Consider the following 13,220-nt stretch of genomic DNA (forward strand, 5'->3'; position numbering starts at 1 on the left):
ACGCCAAGGTCTTGGGTTCGATCCCCACACTGGCCATTTGTTTTTCTTGATGACCCAACATCATTGACAACAATGGATTTAAACTTGTAGTACAGTGCTTGGAAACTAGGCTTCATCATCAGTATTGGCTATAGTGATTATCCTAGTAACTGCCTTGAATACATTGTAGATCTTTTACCATTATACTTTAAATATATAGTATTTTACACCCTATTTTTATTTTGCTTTGGACTGTAGGAAGAAATGAAAGCCCTATTACCAATGCCACACTTGAAAGCACTTTATGCTTTATGATTTTTCTTTAAAATAGAAATGCTTTTCAATCAATATATGATCTACTACGTGGCCCATGCGTAAATGTTTCATGCAAATAAAATACAATTCATTTTATAGTGAGGTTGGTGGTTTGTAGTAGGATGAAAGAAGAACTGGTTCATATGTAGCCATTTCGAGAAGCTGTGCAAAACTGATCTTCTTTGCCATGCTGTATCAACACATCCAGGGAAAGAAGTGTAGGGCACAAAGTCAATTTGCAACTTCAATTTTTAAAGAAACAAAACCATATACAATTCTTAACTAACAATTTATCTGAAGCAAGTAACTTAATCTTTAAAATGGGACCTCATTTATCGTTTTTGCAAAAGTATGAAGGGAGAAAAAATGATTGTCAACAAAAATCACCTTTTAGAAATAATACATATAATGATTTGAAGATTATTTGTCATTTTGGATTTTCACATTCAAAGAGTGTGGCCGGTTAGCTCAGTTGGTTAGAGCGTGGTGCTAATAATGCCAAGGTCTTGGGTTCGATCCCCACACTGGCCATTTGTTTTTCTTGATGACCCAACATCATTGACAACAATGGATTTAAACTTGTAGTACAGTGCTTGGAAACTAGGCTTCATCATCAGTATTGGCTATAATGATTATCCCTTGTAGCTGCCTTGAATACATTGTAGATCTTTTACCATTATCCTTTAAATATATAGTATTTTACACCCTATTTTTATTTTGCTTTGGGCTGTAGGAATAAATGAAAGCCCTATTACCAATGCCACACTTCAAAGCACTTTATGCTTTATGATTTTTCTTTAAAATAGAAATGCTTTTCAATCAATATATGATCTACTACGTGGCCCATGCGTAAATGTTTCATGCAAATAAAATACAATTCATTTTATAGTGAGGTTGGTGGTTTGTAGTAGGATGAAAGAAGAACTGGTTCATATGTAGCCATTTTGAGAAGCTGTGCAAAACTGATCATCTTTGCCATGCTGTATCAACACATCCAGGGAAAGAAGTGTAGGGCACAAAGTCAATTTGTAACTTCAATTTTTAAAGAAACAAAACCATATACAATTCTTAACTAACAATGTATCTGAAGCAAATAACTTAATCTTTAAAATGGGACCTCATTTATCGTTTTTGCAAAAGTATGAAGGGAGAAAAAATGATTGTCAACAAAAATCACCTTTTAGAAATAATACATATAATGATTTGAAGATTATTTGTCATTTTGGATTTTCACATTCAAAGAGTGTGGCCGGTTAGCTCAGTTGGTTAGAGCGTGGTGCTAATAATGCCAAGGTCTTGGGTTCGATCCCCACACTGGCCATTTGTTTTTCTTGATGACCCAACATCATTGACAACAATGGATTTAAACTTGTAGTACAGTGCTTGGAAACTAGGCTTCATCATCAGTATTGGCTATAGTGATTATCCTAGTAACTGCCTTGAATACATTGTAGATCTTTTACCATTATACTTTAAATATATAGTATTTTACACCCTATTTTTATTTTGCTTTGGACTGTAGGAAGAAATGAAAGCCCTATTACCAATGCCACACTTGAAAGCACTTTATGCTTTATGATTTTTCTTTAAAATAGAAATGCTTTTCAATCAATATATGATCTACTACGTGGCCCATGCGTAAATGTTTCATGCAAATAAAATACAATTCATTTTATAGTGAGGTTGGTGGTTTGTAGTAGGATGAAAGAAGAACTGGTTCATATGTAGCCATTTCGAGAAGCTGTGCAAAACTGATCTTCTTTGCCATGCTGTATCAACACATCCAGGGAAAGAAGTGTAGGGCACAAAGTCAATTTGCAACTTCAATTTTTAAAGAAACAAAACCATATACAATTCTTAACTAACAATTTATCTGAAGCAAGTAACTTAATCTTTAAAATGGGACCTCATTTATCGTTTTTGCAAAAGTATGAAGGGAGAAAAAATGATTGTCAACAAAAATCACCTTTTAGAAATAATACATATAATGATTTGAAGATTATTTGTCATTTTGGATTTTCACATTCAAAGAGTGTGGCCGGTTAGCTCAGTTGGTTAGAGCGTGGTGCTAATAATGCCAAGGTCTTGGGTTCGATCCCCACACTGGCCATTTGTTTTTCTTGATGACCCAACATCATTGACAACAATGGATTTAAACTTGTAGTACAGTGCTTGGAAACTAGGCTTCATCATCAGTATTGGCTATAATGATTATCCCTTGTAGCTGCCTTGAATACATTGTAGATCTTTTACCATTATCCTTTAAATATATAGTATTTTACACCCTATTTTTATTTTGCTTTGGACTGTAGGAAGAAATGAAAGCCCTATTACCAATGCCACACTTCAAAGCACTTTATGCTTTATGATTTTTCTTTAAAATAGAAATGCTTTTCAATCAATATATGATCTACTACGTGGCCCATGCGTAAATGTTTCATGCAAATAAAATACAATTCATTTTATAGTGAGGTTGGTGGTTTGTAGTAGGATGAAAGAAGAACTGGTTCATATGTAGCCATTTTGAGAAGCTGTGCAAAACTGATCATCTTTGCCATGCTGTATCAACACATCCAGGGAAAGAAGTGTAGGGCACAAAGTCAATTTGTAACTTCAATTTTTAAAGAAACAAAACCATATACAATTCTTAACTAACAATGTATCTGAAGCAAATAACTTAATCTTTAAAATGGGACCTCATTTATCGTTTTTGCAAAAGTATGAAGGGAGAAAAAATGATTGTCAACAAAAATCACCTTTTAGAAATAATACATATAATGATTTGAAGATTATTTATCATTTTGGATTTTCAAATTTAAAGAGTGTGGCCGGTTAGCTCAGTTGGTTAGAGCGTGGTGCTAATAACGCCAAGGTCTTGGGTTCGATCCCCACACTGGCCATTTGTTTTTCTTGAGGACCCAACATCATTGACAACAATGGATTTAAACTTGTAGTACAGTGCTTGGAAACTAGGCTTCATCATCAGTATTGGCTATAGTGATTATCCTAGTAACTGCCTTGAATACATTGTAGATCTTTTACCATTATACTTTAAATATATAGTATTTTACACCCTATTTTTATTTTGCTTTGGACTGTAGGAAGAAATGAAAGCCCTATTACCAATGCCACACTTCAAAGCACTTTATGCTTTATGATTTTTTTTTTAAAATAGAAATGCTTTTCAATCAATATATGATCTACTACGTGGCCCATGCGTAAATGTTTCAGGCAAATAAAATACAATTCATTTTATAGTGAGGTTGGTGGTTTGTAGTAGGATGAAAGAAGAACTGGTTCATATGTAGCCATTTCGAGAAGCTGTGCAAAACTGATCATCTTTGCCATGCTGTATCAACACATCCAGGGAAAGAAGTGTAGGGCACAAAGTCAATTTGTAACTTCAATTTTTAAAGAAACAAAACCATATACAATTCTTAACTAACAATGTATCTGAAGCAAATAACTTAATCTTTAAAATGGGACCTCATTTATCGTTTTTGCAAAAGTATGAAGGGAGAAAAAATGATTGTCAACAAAAATCACCTTTTAGAAATAATACATATAATGATTTGAAGATTATTTGTCATTTTGGATTTTCACATTCAAACAGTGTGGCCGGTTAGCTCAGTTGGTTAGAGCGTGGTGCTAATAACGCCAAGGTCTTGGGTTCGATCCCCACACTGGCCATTTGTTTATCTTGATGACCCAACAATATTGACAACAATGGATTTAAACTTGTAGTACAGTGCTTGGAAACTAGGCTTCATCATCAGTATTGGCTATAGTGATTATCCGTTGTAGCTGCCTTGAATACATTGTAGATCTTTTACCATTATCCTTTAAATATATAGTATTTTACACCCTATTTTTATTTTGCTTTGGACTGTAGGAAGAAATGAAAGCCCTATTACCAATGCCACACTTGAAAGCACTTTATGCTTTATGATTTTTCTTTAAAATAGAAATGCTTTTCAATCAATATATGATATACTACGTGGCCCATGCGTAAATGTTTCATGCAAATAAAATACAATTCATTTTATAGTGAGGTTGGTGGTTTGTAGTAGGATGAAAGAAGAACTGGTTCATATGTAGCCATTTCGAGAAGCTGTGCAAAACTGATCTTCTTTGCCATGCTGTATCAACACATCCAGGGAAAGAAGTGTAGGGCACAAAGTCAATTTGCAACTTCAATTTTTAAAGAAACAAAACCATATACAATTCTTAACTAACAATTTATCTGAAGCAAGTAACTTAATCTTTAAAATGGGACCTCATTTATCGTTTTTGCAAAAGTATGAAGGGAGAAAAAATGATTGTCAACAAAAATCACCTTTTAGAAATAATACATATAATGATTTGAAGATTATTTGTCATTTTGGATTTTCACATTCAAAGAGTGTGGCCGGTTAGCTCAGTTGGTTAGAGCGTGGTGCTAATAATGCCAAGGTCTTGGGTTCGATCCCCACACTGGCCATTTGTTTTTCTTGATGACCCAACATCATTGACAACAATGGATTTAAACTTGTAGTACAGTGCTTGGAAACTAGGCTTCATCATCAGTATTGGCTATAATGATTATCCCTTGTAGCTGCCTTGAATACATTGTAGATCTTTTACCATTATCCTTTAAATATATAGTATTTTACACCCTATTTTTATTTTGCTTTGGGCTGTAGGAATAAATGAAAGCCCTATTACCAATGCCACACTTCAAAGCACTTTATGCTTTATGATTTTTCTTTAAAATAGAAATGCTTTTCAATCAATATATGATCTACTACGTGGCCCATGCGTAAATGTTTCATGCAAATAAAATACAATTCATTTTATAGTGAGGTTGGTGGTTTGTAGTAGGATGAAAGAAGAACTGGTTCATATGTAGCCATTTTGAGAAGCTGTGCAAAACTGATCATCTTTGCCATGCTGTATCAACACATCCAGGGAAAGAAGTGTAGGGCACAAAGTCAATTTGTAACTTCAATTTTTAAAGAAACAAAACCATATACAATTCTTAACTAACAATGTATCTGAAGCAAATAACTTAATCTTTAAAATGGGACCTCATTTATCGTTTTTGCAAAAGTATGAAGGGAGAAAAAATGATTGTCAACAAAAATCACCTTTTAGAAATAATACATATAATGATTTGAAGATTATTTGTCATTTTGGATTTTCACATTCAAAGAGTGTGGCCGGTTAGCTCAGTTGGTTAGAGCGTGGTGCTAATAATGCCAAGGTCTTGGGTTCGATCCCCACACTGGCCATTTGTTTTTCTTGATGACCCAACATCATTGACAACAATGGATTTAAACTTGTAGTACAGTGCTTGGAAACTAGGCTTCATCATCAGTATTGGCTATAGTGATTATCCTAGTAACTGCCTTGAATACATTGTAGATCTTTTACCATTATACTTTAAATATATAGTATTTTACACCCTATTTTTATTTTGCTTTGGACTGTAGGAAGAAATGAAAGCCCTATTACCAATGCCACACTTGAAAGCACTTTATGCTTTATGATTTTTCTTTAAAATAGAAATGCTTTTCAATCAATATATGATCTACTACGTGGCCCATGCGTAAATGTTTCATGCAAATAAAATACAATTCATTTTATAGTGAGGTTGGTGGTTTGTAGTAGGATGAAAGAAGAACTGGTTCATATGTAGCCATTTCGAGGAGATGTGCAAAACTGATCTTCTTTGCCATGCTGTATCAACACATCCAGGGAAAGAAGTGTAGGGCACAAAGTCAATTTGCAACTTCAATTTTTAAAGAAACAAAACCATATACAATTCTTAACTAACAATTTATCTGAAGCAAGTAACTTAATCTTTAAAATGGGACCTCATTTATCGTTTTTGCAAAAGTATGAAGGGAGAAAAAATGATTGTCAACAAAAATCACCTTTTAGAAATAATACATATAATGATTTGAAGATTATTTGTCATTTTGGATTTTCACATTCAAAGAGTGTGGCCGGTTAGCTCAGTTGGTTAGAGCGTGGTGCTAATAATGCCAAGGTCTTGGGTTCGATCCCCACACTGGCCATTTGTTTTTCTTGATGACCCAACATCATTGACAACAATGGATTTAAACTTGTAGTACAGTGCTTGGAAACTAGGCTTCATCATCAGTATTGGCTATAATGATTATCCCTTGTAGCTGCCTTGAATACATTGTAGATCTTTTACCATTATCCTTTAAATATATAGTATTTTACACCCTATTTTTATTTTGCTTTGGGCTGTAGGAATAAATGAAAGCCCTATTACCAATGCCACACTTCAAAGCACTTTATGCTTTATGATTTTTCTTTAAAATAGAAATGCTTTTCAATCAATATATGATCTACTACGTGGCCCATGCGTAAATGTTTCATGCAAATAAAATACAATTCATTTTATAGTGAGGTTGGTGGTTTGTAGTAGGATGAAAGAAGAACTGGTTCATATGTAGCCATTTTGAGAAGCTGTGCAAAACTGATCATCTTTGCCATGCTGTATCAACACATCCAGGGAAAGAAGTGTAGGGCACAAAGTCAATTTGTAACTTCAATTTTTAAAGAAACAAAACCATATACAATTCTTAACTAACAATGTATCTGAAATAAATAACTTAATCTTTAAAATGGGACCTCATTTATCGTTTTTGCAAAAGTATGAAGGGAGAAAAAATGATTGTCAACAAAAATCACCTTTTAGAAATAATACATATAATGATTTGAAGATTATTTGTCATTTTGGATTTTCACATTCAAAGAGTGTGGCCGGTTAGCTCAGTTGGTTAGAGCGTGGTGCTAATAATGCCAAGGTCTTGGGTTCGATCCCCACACTGGCCATTTGTTTTTCTTGATGACCCAACATCATTGACAACAATGGATTTAAACTTGTAGTACAGTGCTTGGAAACTAGGCTTCATCATCAGTATTGGCTATAATGATTATCCCTTGTAGCTGCCTTGAATACATTGTAGATCTTTTACCATTATCCTTTAAATATATAGTATTTTACACCCTATTTTTATTTTGCTTTGGGCTGTAGGAATAAATGAAAGCCCTATTACCAATGCCACACTTCAAAGCACTTTATGCTTTATGATTTTTCTTTAAAATAGAAATGCTTTTCAATCAATATATGATCTACTACGTGGCCCATGCGTAAATGTTTCATGCAAATAAAATACAATTCATTTTATAGTGAGGTTGGTGGTTTGTAGTAGGATGAAAGAAGAACTGGTTCATATGTAGCCATTTCGAGAAGCTGTGCAAAACTGATCATCTTTGCCATGCTGTATCAACACATCCAGGGAAAGAAGTGTAGGGCACAAAGTCAATTTGTAACTTCAATTTTTAAAGAAACAAAACCATATACAATTCTTAACTAACAATGTATCTGAAGCAAATAACTTAATCTTTAAAATGGGACCTCATTTATCGTTTTTGCAAAAGTATGAAGGGAGAAAAAATGATTGTCAACAAAAATCACCTTTTAGAAATAATACATATAATGATTTGAAGATTATTTGTCATTTTGGATTTTCACATTCAAAGAGTGTGGCCGGTTAGCTCAGTTGGTTAGAGCGTGGTGCTAATAATGCCAAGGTCTTGGGTTCGATCCCCACACTGGCCATTTGTTTTTCTTGATGACCCAACATCATTGACAACAATGGATTTAAACTTGTAGTACAGTGCTTGGAAACTAGGCTTCATCATCAGTATTGGCTATAGTGATTATCCTAGTAACTGCCTTGAATACATTGTAGATCTTTTACCATTATACTTTAAATATATAGTATTTTACACCCTATTTTTATTTTGCTTTGGACTGTAGGAAGAAATGAAAGCCCTATTACCAATGCCACACTTCAAAGCACTTTATGCTTTATGATTTTTCTTTAAAATAGAAATGCTTTTCAATCAATATATGATCTACTACGTGGCCCATGCGTAAATGTTTCATGCAAATAAAATACAATTAATTTTATAGTGAGGTTGGTGGTTTGTAGTAGGATGAAGGAAGAACTGGTTCATATGTAGCCATTTTGAGAAGCTGTGCAAAACTGATCATCTTTGCCATGCTGTATCAACACATCCAGGGAAAGAAGTGTAGGGCACAAAGTCAATTTGTAACTTCAATTTTTAAAGAAACAAAACCATATACAATTCTTAACTAACAATGTATCTGAAGCAAATAACTTAATCTTTAAAATGGGACCTCATTTATCGTTTTTGCAAAAGTATGAAGGGAGAAAAAATGATTGTCAACAAAAATCACCTTTTAGAAATAATACATATAATGATTTATTGTCAACAAAAATCACCTTTTAGAAATAATACACATAATGATATGAAGATTATTTGTCATTTTGGATTTTCACAATCAAACAGTGTGGCCGGTTAGCTCAGTTGGTTAGAGCGTAGTGCTAATAACGCCAAGGTCTTGGGTTCGATCCCCACACTGGCCATTTGTTTTTCTTGATGACCCAACATCATTGACAACAATGGATTTAAACTTGTAGTACAGTGCTTGGAAACTAGGCTTCATCATCAGTATTGGCTATAGTGATTATCCTAGTAACTGCCTTGAATACATTGTAGATCTTTTACCATTATACTTTAAATATATAGTATTTTACACCCTATTTTTATTTTGCTTTGGACTGTAGGAAGAAATGAAAGCCCTATTACCAATGCCACACTTGAAAGCACTTTATGCTTTATGATTTTTCTTTAAAATAGAAATGCTTTTCAATCAATATATGATCTACTACGTGGCCCATGCGTAAATGTTTCATGCAAATAAAATACAATTCATTTTATAGTGAGGTTGGTGGTTTGTAGTAGGATGAAAGAAGAACTGGTTCATATGTAGCCATTTCGAGAAGCTGTGCAAAACTGATCTTCTTTGCCATGCTGTATCAACACATCCAGGGAAAGAAGTGTAGGGCACAAAGTCAATTTGCAACTTCAATTTTTAAAGAAACAAAACCATATACAATTCTTAACTAACAATTTATCTGAAGCAAGTAACTTAATCTTTAAAATGGGACCTCATTTATCGTTTTTGCAAAAGTATGAAGGGAGAAAAAATGATTGTCAACAAAAATCACCTTTTAGAAATAATACATATAATGATTTGAAGATTATTTGTCATTTTGGATTTTCACATTCAAAGAGTGTGGCCGGTTAGCTCAGTTGGTTAGAGCGTGGTGCTAATAATGCCAAGGTCTTGGGTTCGATCCCCACACTGGCCATTTGTTTTTCTTGATGACCCAACATCATTGACAACAATGGATTTAAACTTGTAGTACAGTGCTTGGAAACTAGGCTTCATCATCAGTATTGGCTATAATGATTATCCCTTGTAGCTGCCTTGAATACATTGTAGATCTTTTACCATTATCCTTTAAATATATAGTATTTTACACCCTATTTTTATTTTGCTTTGGGCTGTAGGAATAAATGAAAGCCCTATTACCAATGCCACACTTCAAAGCACTTTATGCTTTATGATTGTAGGGCACAAAGTCAATTTGTAACTTCAATTTTTAAAGAAACAAAACCATATACAATTCTTAACTAACAATGTATCTGAAGCAAATAACTTAATCTTTAAAATGGGACCATACATATAATGATTTGAAGATTATTTGTCATTTTGGATTTTCACATTCAAAGAGTGTGGCCGGTTAGCTCAGTTGGTTAGAGCGTGGTGCTAATAATGCCAAGGTCTTGGGTTCGATCCCCACACTGGCCATTTGTTTTTCTTGATGACCCAACATCATTGACAACAATGGATTTAAACTTGTAGTACAGTGCTTGGAAACTAGGCTTCATCATCAGTATTGGCTATAATGATTATCCCTTGTAGCTGCCTTGAATACATTGTAGATCTTTTACCATTATCCTTTAAATATATAGTATTTTACACCCTATTTTTATTTTGCTTTGGGCTGTAGGAATAAATGAAAGCCCTATTACCAATGCCACACTTCAAAGCACTTTATGCTTTATGATTTTTCTTTAAAATAGAAATGCTTTTCAATCAATATATGATCTACTACGTGGCCCATGCGTAAATGTTTCATGCAAATAAAATACAATTCATTTTATAGTGAGGTTGGTGGTTTGTAGTAGGATGAAAGAAGAACTGGTTCATATGTAGCCATTTCGAGAAGCTGTGCAAAACTGATCATCTTTGCCATGCTGTATCAACACATCCAGGGAAAGAAGTGTAGGGCACAAAGTCAATTTGTAACTTCAATTTTTAAAGAAACAAAACCATATACAATTCTTAACTAACAATGTATCTGAAGCAAATAACTTAATCTTTAAAATGGGACCTCATTTATCGTTTTTGCAAAAGTATGAAGGGAGAAAAAATGATTGTCAACAAAAATCACCTTTTAGAAATAATACATATAATGATTTGAAGATTATTTGTCATTTTGGATTTTCACATTCAAACAGTGTGGCCGGTTAGCTCAGTTGGTTAGAGCGTGGTGCTAATAACGCCAAGGTCTTGGGTTCGATCCCCACACTGGCCATTTGTTTATCTTGATGACCCAACATCATTGACAACAATGGATTTAAACTTGTAGTACAGTGCTTGGAAACTAGGCTTCATCATCAGTATTGGCTATAGTGATTATCCTAGTAACTGCCTTGAATACATTGTAGATCTTTTACCATTATACTTTAAATATATAGTATTTTACACCCTATTTTTATTTTGCTTTGGACTGTAGGAAGAAATGAAAGCCCTATTACCAATGCCACACTTGAAAGCACTTTATGCTTTATGATTTTTCTTTAAAATAGAAATGCTTTTCAATCAATATATGATCTACTACGTGGCCCATGCGTAAATGTTTCATGCAAATAAAATACAATTCATTTTATAGTGAGGTTGGTGGTTTGTAGTAGGATGAAAGAAGAACTGGTTCATATGTAGCCATTTCGAGAAGCTGTGCAAAACTGATCTTCTTTGCCATGCTGTATCAACACATCCAGGGAAAGAAGTGTAGGGCACAAAGTCAATTTGCAACTTCAATTTTTAAAGAAACAAAACCATATACAATTCTTAACTAACAATTTATCTGAAGCAAGTAACTTAATCTTTAAAATGGGACCTCATTTATCGTTTTTGCAAAAGTATGAAGGGAGAAAAAATGATTGTCAACAAAAATCACCTTTTAGAAATAATACATATAATGATTTGAAGATTATTTGTCATTTTGGATTTTCACATTCAAAGAGTGTGGCCGGTTAGCTCAGTTGGTTAGAGCGTGGTGCTAATAATGCCAAGGTCTTGGGTTCGATCCCCACACTGGCCATTTGTTTTTCTTGATGACCCAACATCATTGACAACAATGGATTTAAACTTGTAGTACAGTGCTTGGAAACTAGGCTTCATCATCAGTATTGGCTATAATGATTATCCCTTGTAGCTGCCTTGAATACATTGTAGATCTTTTACCATTATCCTTTAAATATATAGTATTTTACACCCTATTTTTATTTTGCTTTGGGCTGTAGGAATAAATGAAAGCCCTATTACCAATGCCACACTTCAAAGCACTTTATGCTTTATGATTGTAGGGCACAAAGTCAATTTGTAACTTCAATTTTTAAAGAAACAAAACCATATACAATTCTTAACTAACAATGTATCTGAAGCAAATAACTTAATCTTTAAAATGGGACCATACATATAATGATTTGAAGATTATTTGTCATTTTGGATTTTCACATTCAAAGAGTGTGGCCGGTTAGCTCAGTTGGTTAGAGCGTGGTGCTAATAATGCCAAGGTCTTGGGTTCGATCCCCACACTGGCCATTTGTTTTTCTTGATGACCCAACATCATTGACAACAATGGATTTAAACTTGTAGTACAGTGCTTGGAAACTAGGCTTCATCATCAGTATTGGCTATAATGATTATCCCTTGTAGCTGCCTTGAATACATTGTAGATCTTTTACCATTATCCTTTAAATATATAGTATTTTACACCCTATTTTTATTTTGCTTTGGGCTGTAGGAATAAATGAAAGCCCTATTACCAATGCCACACTTCAAAGCACTTTATGCTTTATGATTTTTCTTTAAAATAGAAATGCTTTTCAATCAATATATGATCTACTACGTGGCCCATGCGTAAATGTTTCATGCAAATAAAATACAATTCATTTTATAGTGAGGTTGGTGGTTTGTAGTAGGATGAAAGAAGAACTGGTTCATATGTAGCCATTTCGAGAAGCTGTGCAAAACTGATCATCTTTGCCATGCTGTATCAACACATCCAGGGAAAGAAGTGTAGGGCACAAAGTCAATTTGTAACTTCAATTTTTAAAGAAACAAAACCATATACAATTCTTAACTAACAATGTATCTGAAGCAAATAACTTAATCTTTAAAATGGGACCTCATTTATCGTTTTTGCAAAAGTATGAAGGGAGAAAAAATGATTGTCAACAAAAATCACCTTTTAGAAATAATACATATAATGATTTGAAGATTATTTGTCATTTTGGATTTTCACATTCAAACAGTGTGGCCGGTTAGCTCAGTTGGTTAGAGCGTGGTGCTAATAACGCCAAGGTCTTGGGTTCGATCCCCACACTGGCCATTTGTTTATCTTGATGACCCAACATCATTGACAACAATGGATTTAAACTTGTAGTACAGTGCTTGGAAACTAGGCTTCATCATCAGTATTGGCTATAGTGATTATCCTAGTAACTGCCTTGAATACATTGTAGATCTTTTACCATTATACTTTAAATATATAGTATTTTACACCCTATTTTTATTTTGCTTTGGACTGTAGGAAGAAATAAAAGCCCTATTACCAATGCCACACTTCAAAGCACTTTATGCTTTATGATTTTTCTTTAAAATAGAAATGCTTTTCAAT

At 33.7% G+C, this 13,220-nt stretch overlaps 16 non-coding genes across 16 annotated transcripts; all 16 read left to right on the plus strand.

Moving 5' to 3' along the window:
• The first annotated feature begins 751 nt into the window (after positions 1-751).
• Positions 752-825, plus strand: TRNAI-AAU (transfer RNA isoleucine (anticodon AAU)). Its single transcript has one exon. It is a non-coding gene; the product is annotated as a tRNA-Ile (tRNA).
• A 716-nt stretch (positions 826-1,541) lies between these two features.
• On the plus strand, positions 1,542-1,615 carry TRNAI-AAU (transfer RNA isoleucine (anticodon AAU)). Its single transcript has one exon. It is a non-coding gene; the product is annotated as a tRNA-Ile (tRNA).
• A 715-nt stretch (positions 1,616-2,330) lies between these two features.
• Positions 2,331-2,404, plus strand: TRNAI-AAU (transfer RNA isoleucine (anticodon AAU)). The gene has a single exon. It is a non-coding gene; the product is annotated as a tRNA-Ile (tRNA).
• A 716-nt stretch (positions 2,405-3,120) lies between these two features.
• Positions 3,121-3,194, plus strand: TRNAI-AAU (transfer RNA isoleucine (anticodon AAU)). The gene has a single exon. It is a non-coding gene; the product is annotated as a tRNA-Ile (tRNA).
• A 716-nt stretch (positions 3,195-3,910) lies between these two features.
• TRNAI-AAU (transfer RNA isoleucine (anticodon AAU)) lies at positions 3,911-3,984 on the plus strand. The gene has a single exon. It is a non-coding gene; the product is annotated as a tRNA-Ile (tRNA).
• Positions 3,985-4,700: 716 nt separating this feature from the next.
• TRNAI-AAU (transfer RNA isoleucine (anticodon AAU)) lies at positions 4,701-4,774 on the plus strand. The gene has a single exon. It is a non-coding gene; the product is annotated as a tRNA-Ile (tRNA).
• Positions 4,775-5,490: 716 nt separating this feature from the next.
• Positions 5,491-5,564, plus strand: TRNAI-AAU (transfer RNA isoleucine (anticodon AAU)). The gene has a single exon. It is a non-coding gene; the product is annotated as a tRNA-Ile (tRNA).
• Positions 5,565-6,279: 715 nt separating this feature from the next.
• Positions 6,280-6,353, plus strand: TRNAI-AAU (transfer RNA isoleucine (anticodon AAU)). The gene has a single exon. It is a non-coding gene; the product is annotated as a tRNA-Ile (tRNA).
• A 716-nt stretch (positions 6,354-7,069) lies between these two features.
• On the plus strand, positions 7,070-7,143 carry TRNAI-AAU (transfer RNA isoleucine (anticodon AAU)). The gene has a single exon. It is a non-coding gene; the product is annotated as a tRNA-Ile (tRNA).
• Positions 7,144-7,859: 716 nt separating this feature from the next.
• On the plus strand, positions 7,860-7,933 carry TRNAI-AAU (transfer RNA isoleucine (anticodon AAU)). The gene has a single exon. It is a non-coding gene; the product is annotated as a tRNA-Ile (tRNA).
• Positions 7,934-9,483: 1,550 nt separating this feature from the next.
• On the plus strand, positions 9,484-9,557 carry TRNAI-AAU (transfer RNA isoleucine (anticodon AAU)). Its single transcript has one exon. It is a non-coding gene; the product is annotated as a tRNA-Ile (tRNA).
• A 429-nt stretch (positions 9,558-9,986) lies between these two features.
• On the plus strand, positions 9,987-10,060 carry TRNAI-AAU (transfer RNA isoleucine (anticodon AAU)). The gene has a single exon. It is a non-coding gene; the product is annotated as a tRNA-Ile (tRNA).
• A 716-nt stretch (positions 10,061-10,776) lies between these two features.
• On the plus strand, positions 10,777-10,850 carry TRNAI-AAU (transfer RNA isoleucine (anticodon AAU)). The gene has a single exon. It is a non-coding gene; the product is annotated as a tRNA-Ile (tRNA).
• Positions 10,851-11,565: 715 nt separating this feature from the next.
• On the plus strand, positions 11,566-11,639 carry TRNAI-AAU (transfer RNA isoleucine (anticodon AAU)). Its single transcript has one exon. It is a non-coding gene; the product is annotated as a tRNA-Ile (tRNA).
• Positions 11,640-12,068: 429 nt separating this feature from the next.
• On the plus strand, positions 12,069-12,142 carry TRNAI-AAU (transfer RNA isoleucine (anticodon AAU)). Its single transcript has one exon. It is a non-coding gene; the product is annotated as a tRNA-Ile (tRNA).
• A 716-nt stretch (positions 12,143-12,858) lies between these two features.
• On the plus strand, positions 12,859-12,932 carry TRNAI-AAU (transfer RNA isoleucine (anticodon AAU)). Its single transcript has one exon. It is a non-coding gene; the product is annotated as a tRNA-Ile (tRNA).
• The last annotated feature ends 288 nt before the right edge of the window (positions 12,933-13,220 follow it).

This window comes from Crinia signifera, chromosome 2, assembly GCF_055691185.1.
Source record: "Crinia signifera chromosome 2, ASM5569118v1, whole genome shotgun sequence".
Classification (NCBI taxonomy): domain Eukaryota; kingdom Metazoa; phylum Chordata; class Amphibia; order Anura; family Myobatrachidae; genus Crinia; species Crinia signifera.